The 11,588-nt window shown below is 42.2% G+C and overlaps 1 long non-coding RNA gene across 1 annotated transcript; it reads left to right on the top strand.

Moving 5' to 3' along the window:
* Positions 1-450: 450 nt before the first annotated feature.
* On the top strand, positions 451-11,277 carry LOC121148106. The gene is made up of 3 exons (XR_005882508.1): positions 451-460; positions 10,167-10,170; positions 11,138-11,277. It is a non-coding gene; the product is annotated as an uncharacterized LOC121148106 (long non-coding RNA).
* The last annotated feature ends 311 nt before the right edge of the window (positions 11,278-11,588 follow it).

Below are 11,588 nucleotides of genomic sequence, written 5' to 3'. Positions count from 1 at the left end.
CTGAGGTGATCCCAGACCTGATTCTTGTGTATGCATGTCAGTACAGGGTCCAGCACAGTCCATTGTCCCTAATCAGTTTAAGCATATGTTGGTGGTTGCAATTGCTGGGTCAGTTCTATTTCAAGCTCTATCTTCTTGTGAACCAATGGGTGTTGCCACAGTCCAGCCTGATTCTGCCCAGCTTTCACACAAACCAGTGGGAGCTGCAACCTAGTAGGAGCTACCCACAATAATTCCCACCAGGCCCGCCCCTTGCCCTGGTTCTACTGTTGCTTGTCAGTATGTCCAGCAGACTAGTCCAGTCTGTCCCACATCACATTCAGCTCTTTTACATGTCAAGGGGCATTGAATCCTAGTTCAACCCACACAAGCCCACTATCCATCCTACTCACATACTGGTTGGTGCTGTTCTATCTAGCCATGTCTGCCCCAGTCCTGGTTTTCTTGCTCTCCTGTGGGAGTCATAATCCAAGAGGGAAGTGCTCACTATTTCCGTACTGGGCCCACTTCTACTCCTGGACCATGCGCTGTCCAGGTGGTTCTGCCGTGTAACTTGACAGAATTACCTGCATTGCCAGCATCTGCCAGCTGATACTGTGGCAAAGCCAAACCAGTCCTTAGCCATCCTGATTTATGCTGGCACCATAGGGACAGTCAACCAAGCCTGGCTTTTCCCTGATCTAGTGCAGATGAGGGCCAACCTGTGTTGTAGCCCTGCCTGGTCTGGTCTGCTCCCATCCTAACCTATGCTCTCCAGTGGGAATGGTTTTCCAGCAGGAGGCCCTCCACATACTCCCTACCAACTTTACCCTCTCCTTCCCTAGCTTCTGTGTGTGCTGGTTTAGCACTGCAGCCCATTCTGGCATGGCCTCCCTCCCCCCAGCATTTGCCATTGGGTTCTGTAACCTGGTCCACCCCCAATTCCAGGTGACGCTGTTGAGGGTTACACTCTAGCCCAGCCCTGCATGCACCCAATCCCAGCTGTAATGTATACTGGTATGTGTTCCTACCAAACATGACCTGACTCACACTCTGTTCTGGTGCTTAGATTCTCCCGTGGGTGATGTGAACTGGTTCAGCCTGGTCTGCCTCTGACCTATGCGAAGTGTATACCGGTGGCTATCTTTCCCTGGTCTGGGCTGGGCTGCTCCCTATCATGTTTCTTGCACTCACCTGCAGGGACTGTGTCCTGCCAGAGGAATTTCCCAGGCTTCGCCATCAAAACCTATCCCAATGCCAGATCTCACACATACTGGTGAGTCCATGGGCCACCCCTACTTAGTCCACCTCCTGTCCTAGCAGGAACAGTGGCCTTTCCTGACTGGCCTTCAACCTGTTCCAGTTTTTACTGTTGAATGTTGCAGCCTAGCCACGGCTCGTCCATACCCTGACACAGCTCAAGCATGGCTCCGTAGGGGCAGAAACCTAGCATAGTCCATCCTACATCTACCCTGATCCCCCAGCTTGCCAGATTGTGCTGGAGTCCAGCCTGGCTTTGTGCATCCAGTCCCAGTCCACACGTGTGCCAAGGGAGACTGCAGCCACATCCAGATCAGAACGTAGCCGTTACCCCAGCCCCTGCACTCACCAACCCAGCCAAGGTGTCCTCTTAGCTCACCAATCAGGTCTGTTCCCAGCCATTTTGGCCTTGCATAAGCTGGTGAACATTGCAACCCAGCCCATCCCACACTCTGTTTTAGTATGCATATTTGGGTGCTGCTGCCTTGACCTGCCCAGGTTGTGGCCCAAGCAACAATGAAGAAGACAGAAGAGCATGAGAATGGAGGGAAAAGAAGAAGACGAAGGGACCATCCTCTGGGGAAATGCTTACTTGGTGGGATTTCAGACTCAGCGAACCACACTGCAGGGATGTCAGCAGGTCAACGCCAGAACTTCTTCAGAATGCAGGGAACGGGCATGGAGCCTTCAAGGTACAGTCCAGAAGACAATCCCAGTGTTTAAAGCCAGGACAGGGCTCCCAGTAGAGGGAAAAGGTCTGGGGTTGGGGCTACTCAGCATTCCAGGACTAGTCTTCAGAGGAAAAGTGTCCAGCATCCTTGTCCACAATGTCAAGATATTTACACAACTAGAAACAGTGCTTGGCCTGTCTCAGATCTGGGAGCAGTTCCAGAGCCACTTGACTTCTAGGAGGCTCCATTTGCTTCTAGCAGATTCTTCAAGCAACACTTGTTTCTCAGACTCATTCCTTAATCCAGCTGATCTCTGCCCTTAATTCTGGCAGATGACCTCTCAGCAGCAATCCATCAGTACCCAATAGGCTGACCTATCTGGATACTTATTATCTGCTCAGATTAAGTAGAATCCAGGTTGTTGTTTACTATCCTTGTGCTGTCCCTGTCCCTGTGTCCTCGGGCAGGATGGCTATTCTGACTGCACCAGGAAGCTAAGTACGCATATATGAAGAGGGGTTGCCTCCTTCTCCCAACAGCTAAACTATAGAAAATTAATAAGGAAATCTGAGCCTTCGTCTAACTTTAAATCTTGATTGTAGTTCATTTTCCACAACAAAGTACATATTGTTTTGCTTTTTTGTTTTAGCTTTATTGTTTTGGTTTTGCTACGTGCAAGTAAAAATAGGAAAGGCACCACTAGGAGGGACTCCCTAAATGACTTCCTTGACTTTCTTGTCTTCATAATTTTACCCAAGTGACCATGTTCCCAGGACTGAATCCCACAGGTGACCCAGCGCCGCTGCTGAATGGCAATACTTCAGGGAAGGAGATCCACTAAGACAGTGACGTTGTTTTCAGGCCTGGCTTTAGCATGAATGACCTTGTAGCTTTAGAAATGTCATTCAACCACCCTGTCCTCCCATTGTCTTATCTTTAAAAATGGAATACACATGGCACCTACCCAGTAGATTTTTTGTATAGCCCAAATGGATTGATGCACACACACAGAAACATTCCTGTTTCTGGTGAGTCCTCCTCACCTTTTACAACTGCCTGGTGAAGAACTAGAGAATGGTTGCTAGTGTTGTTCATTAAACTGCAGAGAGAGGGAAAGAGAGTGATCCAACATAGCAGAGTTAGGGCTCAGGGAGCTAGATAAGTCACAGGGTAGGAAATGGGCTACATGCGATATGACGCAAAGAAAAGTGGAGAGGGCGATTCACTTTCTCACAACAATGTCAATCCATTGCACTGCCCTCTTCCTTCCTCATACACTCCAATAATCCATTTAGGGATGTGCACTTCACACAACAGATTGACCACACAAAAAAAAGATCAACAATGCAACTCTTGTCTATGAAGGCAACAGTATCAACTCTCAATCACAACCTCTCTGTGTGCTTCCTTTATTCTCAAAAATTTAAACTAAAAAGGCTTTTCAGGACACCTCAAAAAAAGTAGATAGTGTAAGGCAGGAACGTAAGCAGAGGTTAACACATATCCTTCATCCCACTTCTGTCCTAATATTGTTACTATCACTAGTAATATTCTGTTTCAACACAGATTGTTTCCAGTGGTTAAATGGCATTTCCTTCTGGTGCAATGGCTTTTCATCCTTATTTCAAGTGCTCCTTGCAGTCTACTTTCTATTGCTGGGCTCTGATGTCTAAATTTCACCATAGTTTGACTAGCATCACTGACTCTTCTCCCTGTTATGATTGTAACAATTGACATGAAACCCTATTAAATAGCAGTTACATGACAATCTCCACATATGTTTAGCTCAGTTCCTTGAAGTTTAGAAATATAACTGGGCTTCAGATTGAAAGTATGAACCAGTGAGAATAGAGTCTCCTTATGGATCCTTGTTTAATTAAACTTGTCAGTTTCCTGGTAGGAAAATTATTTGCAACATAATTTAGCACTGTACCTGGAGTTTAATAATGTACCTGAAGCCTCGAAGGGAAGAAGGAAAGGAGGCAGTGGGGATGGCAGGCAGGAACAGCTTCCCTCTTAGCAGGTAGTATTCTCTCAACACAATGCAAATCTCTCCAACTTGATTCTTTGGTCTCCATGAAATCCTCCACGGTATATACACTATACGGCCATCTGAATAATAGCAAAATTAAACCTGACATAGCATTCCTCTCTGATTATTGAAATTAAAGAATGATTTTTACTGAATGATTTTTATTGGGATTAAAGAATGATTATAAAAAGCAGACACATCCTATAAAAATCAGAGGAAATAAAAGAATGCAAAGGGTTACTATTTTGCATCTGATATATAAAATATGGATGCTATAATTAATGCCAGATAAAACTTAAAAGACAAAGTAAAATATCCAGAAAAAAATCATTTTTGAAAATATAAGCCTGAATTCTTACGAAAATTTTCTAAAGAGACGAATAGTGATTTAGGAAAGTGTTTTCACATTTTCACAAACCAGAAATTGGTGTGATAGCTTTCTTTACATGACTAGAGAAAATTTACTCTCAATGATTTTATATTCCTATTCCTCCATGATAAATCATAAAATATTGTTCTTACAGCTTTAAATCAAGTCAAATTAAATTCAAAAGCTTTCAAATTAGATTTTATCCTATTAATTTTCAATATATACAAAAGTCCAAATAGGTCAAGTTCTAACGGTTATTAATCATTTAATATTAATTTCCATTATCTGTAGACAGACAAAATATGGGAATAGAGGCACATAGCAAAAGGCTAATTTATAAAAGAAACAGAATAGCCCTACATGCCAGCTATTGAGATTAAATGTCAGCACAGAATCTCTTAGTTCTTTCATCAATTGCTTAAAACTGAAGAGGTTAAGCCATTCCTTACAAAAGATAAGATTACCTTTATGATTTTCAGTAGCGCCCTGCTTCCAATCAACGTTGACTTAGAGTTAAGAAAACAATTAAATCAATGGCCTTTGTTTCCTTTTAAGCAGTATTGTACTACTGCATTTGCAGATCGAATGAGTAAACTAAAATAAACATGGAATCCACAGGATTTAGAAACAACTTAAGCCAAGTATTTCATTGTTTGGCTAAATATTTATGCTGCAGATCTGAGCACAGACTGGAGGATACAACTTTAAATAAATAACTGGTTATCTAAATCTTGGAAGTCTGGAATTACCCAGAAGCCGATCAGGCTGTCTGGAGCTCTGCTCTGGGGCCATAAACACTGGGATCCTGAAGGCCTGCCAAGGGAGATGCTTTGGATTGGACCATCAAAGATCAGCAAATACAGTTTGGTTGAGCAGACAGGCTCCTCTGAGCGGTGGCCGTCAACCTCAGTGAGCTAGTTGAGGTGCTCTCGGCTTTTAGAGCTTAACCTTTTTCAGATAGGATTCACCTTCTGATGTCACATGCATCCTTTAAACAGATTCCACTGATTGCGCTCTCTTCAAAAGAGTGCCTGAGCTTCTTGGCACATCCCCAACACTGCTGCTTCTAGCGGACAGCCAACAGCAAGGTCTGAGGGGGCTGGCAGACCTTTTCTCGGGAGGTTCTGCCCTCGGACACCTAATTTAGGATTTCAAAACACTTTGGGGGATCTGTGTTAGGATTAGACAATATCGAGCACAAAGTAGAACCACAACAAACATGCATTGAGCAAAAGCGTGATGATTAATTAAATACACTTTCAGCTAAGGGGAGAATCAAACTGTTGTGCTAGTGGCAATTTTTGTTTTATTATTTGTTATTCCCAAATATACTTTTCTTTCTGTGGAGTGCTAAGAAGCTCATGTTGGAAGTTAATAAAAAAATAAAGTTATTTTCTAATGTGCTCTAGTTTTCTTCTTGAAGTCAATTCTAGACTACTACTACTTGGGCATTTAAGTAAAATTTTAAAACATTAAAGAGCAAAAAAAAAACTGCCTTTCTATCAAAAAAGGAGCATTTTATGTAGTGCTAACTCTCCTGTTTAAAAAGGAACATTGCAATTTTCTAGTCCCCAATATCAACACAACTGAAGATTTCCCAGTGTACTTTTTTTATTATGCAGCACAGAGAGACATTTCCAACATGTATTATTCAATAGAACTGGTTCTCCAGGATCCAGCTCTATTGCTATTCAGCTGCCTGCATAGTAAGCATCATGTTACACATTGAGCCCTTTGTAGAGTATTACGTGAAAGCAAATAATATCTAGTTCATGCTTGTTGAGCACTTTATGTTTGGAAAGCATGGTTTTCTATATTACAGCATTCCATTGTCATCATAACCTTTTGAAACTCAAAGAGCAATTTACACAGGTTACCTCATAAGCAAAATGCAAAGCCTTGTGTTTTAGGTTGTTTTCCCCCAAACAATCACTTTCACACCTGTAAAATATGACAGAGTGAATAAAGACACTCATTGTATTCAGAGACAAGAAGGAAATTGGAGATAAGTTATCTAATTTCATATGCAGTGATTATCAGGAATTAATTAGTTAATGTTCTGCCCTAGGAGTGATCAGCAGTGAATGGTGAGGCAGCTGTTAAAATAACCACTGTAAAAAATTATTTATTTTATGATATAGTCCCATAGGCTCAAGGAGTTCCCCTCTCCCCATTTCTGTCCTCCTACTTATTACCCATATATTATTACAATAGTAAATTGTCATAAGTCCATTATTCTGCTATTTAAGTGTGTCATGACACTGTAGGTATAGGCAGTGGCAGAAAGTCCAACATTCTTTGAATGAAGTACATTTTGGTGAAAACAACTATTTCCTTATCAGTTGGCAGACCTTCAGAAAATGAAATGGGGAACTGCCTCAATAAGTTGTACACGCTACACTTTTAGGACAGAAGGGATACATAAACTTTTTGGTTTTTCTCTGAAGATATTTGTGGTCATGCCAGGAGCTCAGAGCTGTAACTCATTTCTATAAAACCCCACATGTTTTTCTTACAATTAGATGGGCCAAACCAGCATGTTCATTGTTTGTACAATACTTGTAATTGTTTACACAATACTTGTAATTTCTTCCAGTTATGAACAATGATGTGCTGCCAGCAGAGGAGAGGGGAAGTTCAAATACGGGAGAGGCTGCACCAACTGACTGCCAGGAATGTGAGAGATCCATACTACAACATATGGTACCCAAAAACTTCCATAAAAAAGCCTCTGTGCATGTACCTGTTGCTTAAATATTTTCTACTATCAGGTTCTTGACATCAAGATGAGAAGAGTTTACAACAGTAAATTACAACTAGTCTCTGCCTGATGCTTCTAGCTTCTGTTTTAACTGCAATACCCTCTCACTTCATGGATGCAAACATGGTTGATCTTGAACTTCGGACCAGAAGGTATTTCAGGCTACTCACAGCCACTCCTGCCTTGTCATTGCTCGTCAAAACCCCTGTGATAAAGTGGAGATATGTTCTAAAGCACAAACAAATGGGAAGAAAAGCTATAGCATCTACAAATACAACCCCTTTGTCATTAGGGACCAGCATCTGCTCCTTAAGCTGCTTTTGCCAGAGACCTGAGATTGCCACCAACCACCATGTTTATCAGCTCACAACAATGAAATATTCTTCTATTGGAAATACAAGGCCCAGTGCCAATAGAGAGAGTTCTAGAATCCAGCCATGGTTTCAACCAAACTCCCCAGGACTGCAAAGTCTTTTATGTCAGACAAGAATTTAGCTGGGTATTGTGATGTGGTGTGAGATGCCTGAGACATGTCCATGCTACGGGAGTGCTGGTTTGGGTCAAGAAGAATAATCTTCCTACCCAGCCCCCTGATTATGTTCCTGGAAAAACAGCAAAGCTAGCCAAGTATTTGACCCCTTCTAACCATGTAGAATACCCTCATGGAGTTACAGGCTCCTGATTTTGGTCTGGCCCAGACCTGGGCATTTTAACCATTTTGGAAGTGAACCAAATATGGAAAGATTCTCTCTCTCTCTCTCTCTCTCTCTCTCTCTCTCTCTCTCTCTCTCTCTCACACACACACAGACACACACACTTCTTTTCCTTCTCTTTCTGAAACTCTGCCTTGCAAATAAATAAATACATCTTTTGAACAATATTTCACTTCTCAAATGTACTTGCTCTTTAGGCATGCAGTGAGAAGATCTGATAATAGTCTCTGGAGTAGCTGTGCCACTCATATTGTGTTTATGAAGTCGTTGGTCTCCACAAGTTTAAATGAATGAACCCATCATTTCTCAAGGAAGGTTATCAGTCATTCTTTATATCCACTCCTCACAGCCTTAAATATACCATCACACCCATTCTCTCCTAGCCTGCTTGGCTGCCTTGTCTCTGATTTGCATTTCAGCCTCACATTGTTCATTGTTCTTGGCACATCCCTGAGTAAGTTTGACTTTGTGTTAAAAATCTGAATGGATTTGTGGTAGCTGTTATCAGCTGTCCTTTTTTCCATCACTGATCCAAAGTTTCTACTTCTCCTGTACACACATGTGTCTTTCTGTTAACCAACCTAGAAAGCTTGTCAAGTGGGCTATCAGTTTAACTATTTGAATTCTTATAACCATAGAAAGCTCAATATTTAAAAAAAACTAATATATTTTCAATAATAAGATACAACCTGTACTAAACTGGCTAAGATTAAAATTAATGCTGAGCAAAATTAATCAGATGTGAAAGACATAGTTGAAAAGACAAACATGAAAATGTGCTTACTGGGAATGTGTCATGCCAATTACAGCTTTAGCAAGTGTTTCCTCATTAGTCATTCCTCCTAGTCAACCTAAATAAAAGTATCAAAACAGTCATTGGAAAATGGCTGTGCATACTGATAACTTCCACAATACTATTGCCTGTGATCCACCGAAATGATTTTCTCCTGGGAAATCACAGATTACTTGTCAGTAAAGCATTTAAATATGTCCTTTGTACATGAAAAGACACAGCAGCAGGTGTGAAGGCACCACCAGAAGCAGCCACATTCATAGTAAAGATCCAGGATTCACGCACCTGTTCTTTTTCTCTTGCACGAGAGAGTCGTGGATTGAAGTCCATTCTCCTGACACTGATCTGTACCAGTCCCAACTTTAGGAAGAATCTGGGAAGTGAACGAGCAGATGGAAATTTTTTTCTGTCTTTCCTTTGCAACAAAAGAATATTTAAAATGCATATTATCAAAGGGTGTAGAAAATCTTACCTAAAATTGCTAAGCTTATGGTTCCTATCTTGCATTCCTATGGAAGAATGAGAAGAATACATCTTTGATACTGAACTTATTGGCACTATAGCCAACCATGGTTGGGGCAGTGCTAGTTTGTCTATACATTCTTACTATAGATAGAGCAGGATGAGAATAGTGTGTTTATTCCTGGGAAAGTCAGACAGAATCTGTTCAGAAAGACATCTTTTCTTAAAAAATAGAAGCTAGAATTTCCCTCTTCACTTAGACATTGTTTTAATTACTCTCTGCTCTACAACCTGGTACACTACATCCAAGTAACTGACATATTTGCAAAAATTGTATTTTTCTGTCTTGTGGGAGGTCTGACTGAGAAAGCAATGTGTTGCTATCTTTGAAAGGAAGCCTTAAATAAACTCTCAGAGCCAACAGTATAGCTAGCCCCACACCCCAGGAATACAGGGTATCTTTTCTGGGAAATAAAATTTCCTGACTACAGTCTTCTCTTACACCTGGAAGGCACGGGACTGCTCAGGAAGCAGGAATCAGAGACTGTCAGCACTGGTTGAGCTGCCTACATGGTGATCTAATTACTGTGTTTCTGTCCCTGAATTAGTGTCATCATTCCACCCCTGGTCCCCACATTCTTCCAAAGGCTTACTTAATGCTCGTCAGGTTACATTTCATAAAACTTAACATCCTCAAAACACCTGCTATTTCACTCTATTCCCAATCTCAAATATGCTTTTTTAACTAGAAGATAGGCGAAAACTTTGGCTCACGGTGTTAGAAAATACAGCCTTTAGGTACCAACTAGTTGATGTTCCTGCTGTTCCACTACCAAACCAGTTTTTTTCCTTAGGGCCTAGAAAATGCAGTGGAAGATGACTCAAGTGTTCAGGTCTCTACCACCCACAGAACAAATCCATAGATTCTGACCATGGAATTCAGCCTTGCCCAGCCAGCCATTGGAAGACCTCGCTCTCTACTCTCCCCCTATTTCTTCAAGTAAATAGATGAATAAAATCTTTTAAAAAGAAAGAAAATGTAACCTTTACATGTGCATATTTAAAACTAACTTTACGGTATTTGTAATGTTGGCAAACATGTGTGACCAAGGATATGCCAAGTAGATGGGTCTCATTTGAGAAAAAGAAAGGATAGAATTTGAGGAATTAAGACTAAAAACACATAATGAAATTCCAGAGAGAGGACTGTCCACCACGTTTTAGGAAACAGACTCTGTTCGGTATTCATTCAAGACCAATTCTGCATGTTTTCACTAGGATAAAGTCACGATGAAGAGTCTATGGGGAGCAATTGGTGAAACACACTGACTTTTTGTTTTAATATTTTTGATAATCTTTACATAGTTAATTGGGGTAAAAAGGTTCAAGGGCTATAGGAAAGTGGGTAAGACTATTACTTCCATATTGTTTCCTTCATGTTTAAAAGGGGAGTATTAATGGAGAAGGCCCACCCAATTTCCCACCCTCCCCAGGTCCCGCATGTAGGGTATGCTCCGAGGTAATTGCTCAAGTGGTTTTGATGTTTCACCAGTTATGAATTGCTGCCAATTTGCACTCCAAGCACTTCAAGCACTCAGAGCACATAGTCCATCATAGAGTCTCTGCTCTGTATTTCGCTGCCAACTTATAGCTGAGATGGTTGATTGGCCTGTTCTGTCTTCTCTCTTTTCTTGGTTAAGGTTCTGAGTCCAGCATTTTGATTGGGGAGATCTCCAAAGAAACTTTGTCTGAGATGTTCTCAAACCAAATTCTTCTATGTACTAGCAGATACAGGGCCCGGCTCACTCCATGACCCTGATCAGATGGTGGTTGCAATCGCTGGGTTGATTCTGCTTTCACTCCCGACTTCCACTGGAACCAATGGGTGTTGCAGTCCAACCTGGTGCTTCCCAGCACATTCTAGGCCTTGCATAAACAAGTGGGAGCTGCAGCCTAGTTTGAGCGACCCACAATAACCCCCACCAGGCCCGCCTCCTACCCTGGTTTGCCAGTATGTGTAGCAGTAGTCCAGTCTGTCCCACACCCCTTTCCACCCCAGCTCCTGTCCTGGTTTGCACGCCCTCCCTTAGAAGTAGTAACCCAAGAGGGATGAGTCCACTATTTCCCTCCCATGCCTCTCCTACTCCCGGATTATGCATTCTACAGGTAGTTCTGTGGTTTGACTTGACAGAACTAGGCCCCATTGCCAGCTTCTGCCAACTGATGCTGTGGCTAAGCCCAAGCAACTCTCACCCACTCTAATTTTGTTTACACCAGTAGGAATAATCAGCCCAGCCTGGCTTTTCCCTGATCTAGTCCACATGAGACGTGCAAGTGTTGTAGCCCTGCTTGCTCTGGCCTGCCCCCATCCCAGCTCATGCTCTCCAGTGGGAGTAGCTGTCCAGCAAAGGAACCACCCCTTATTCCCCTGCCGGCTCCGTCCCCCTTCCTGGTTCTCATGCAGGCTGGTTGGGTGCTGTGGTCACTCCTGGCACAGGCAGCCTCACCTTGGCATTCCGTACTGTGCACTAGTTTTTGTTGTACCTG

This window comes from Ochotona curzoniae, unplaced genomic scaffold (assembly GCF_017591425.1).
Source record: "Ochotona curzoniae isolate NIBS_2020 unplaced genomic scaffold, NIBS_Ocur_1.0 scaffold_4683, whole genome shotgun sequence".
NCBI classification, from domain to species: Eukaryota; Metazoa; Chordata; class Mammalia; order Lagomorpha; family Ochotonidae; genus Ochotona; species Ochotona curzoniae.
This window is presented reverse-complemented; position numbering and strand designations above follow the sequence as displayed.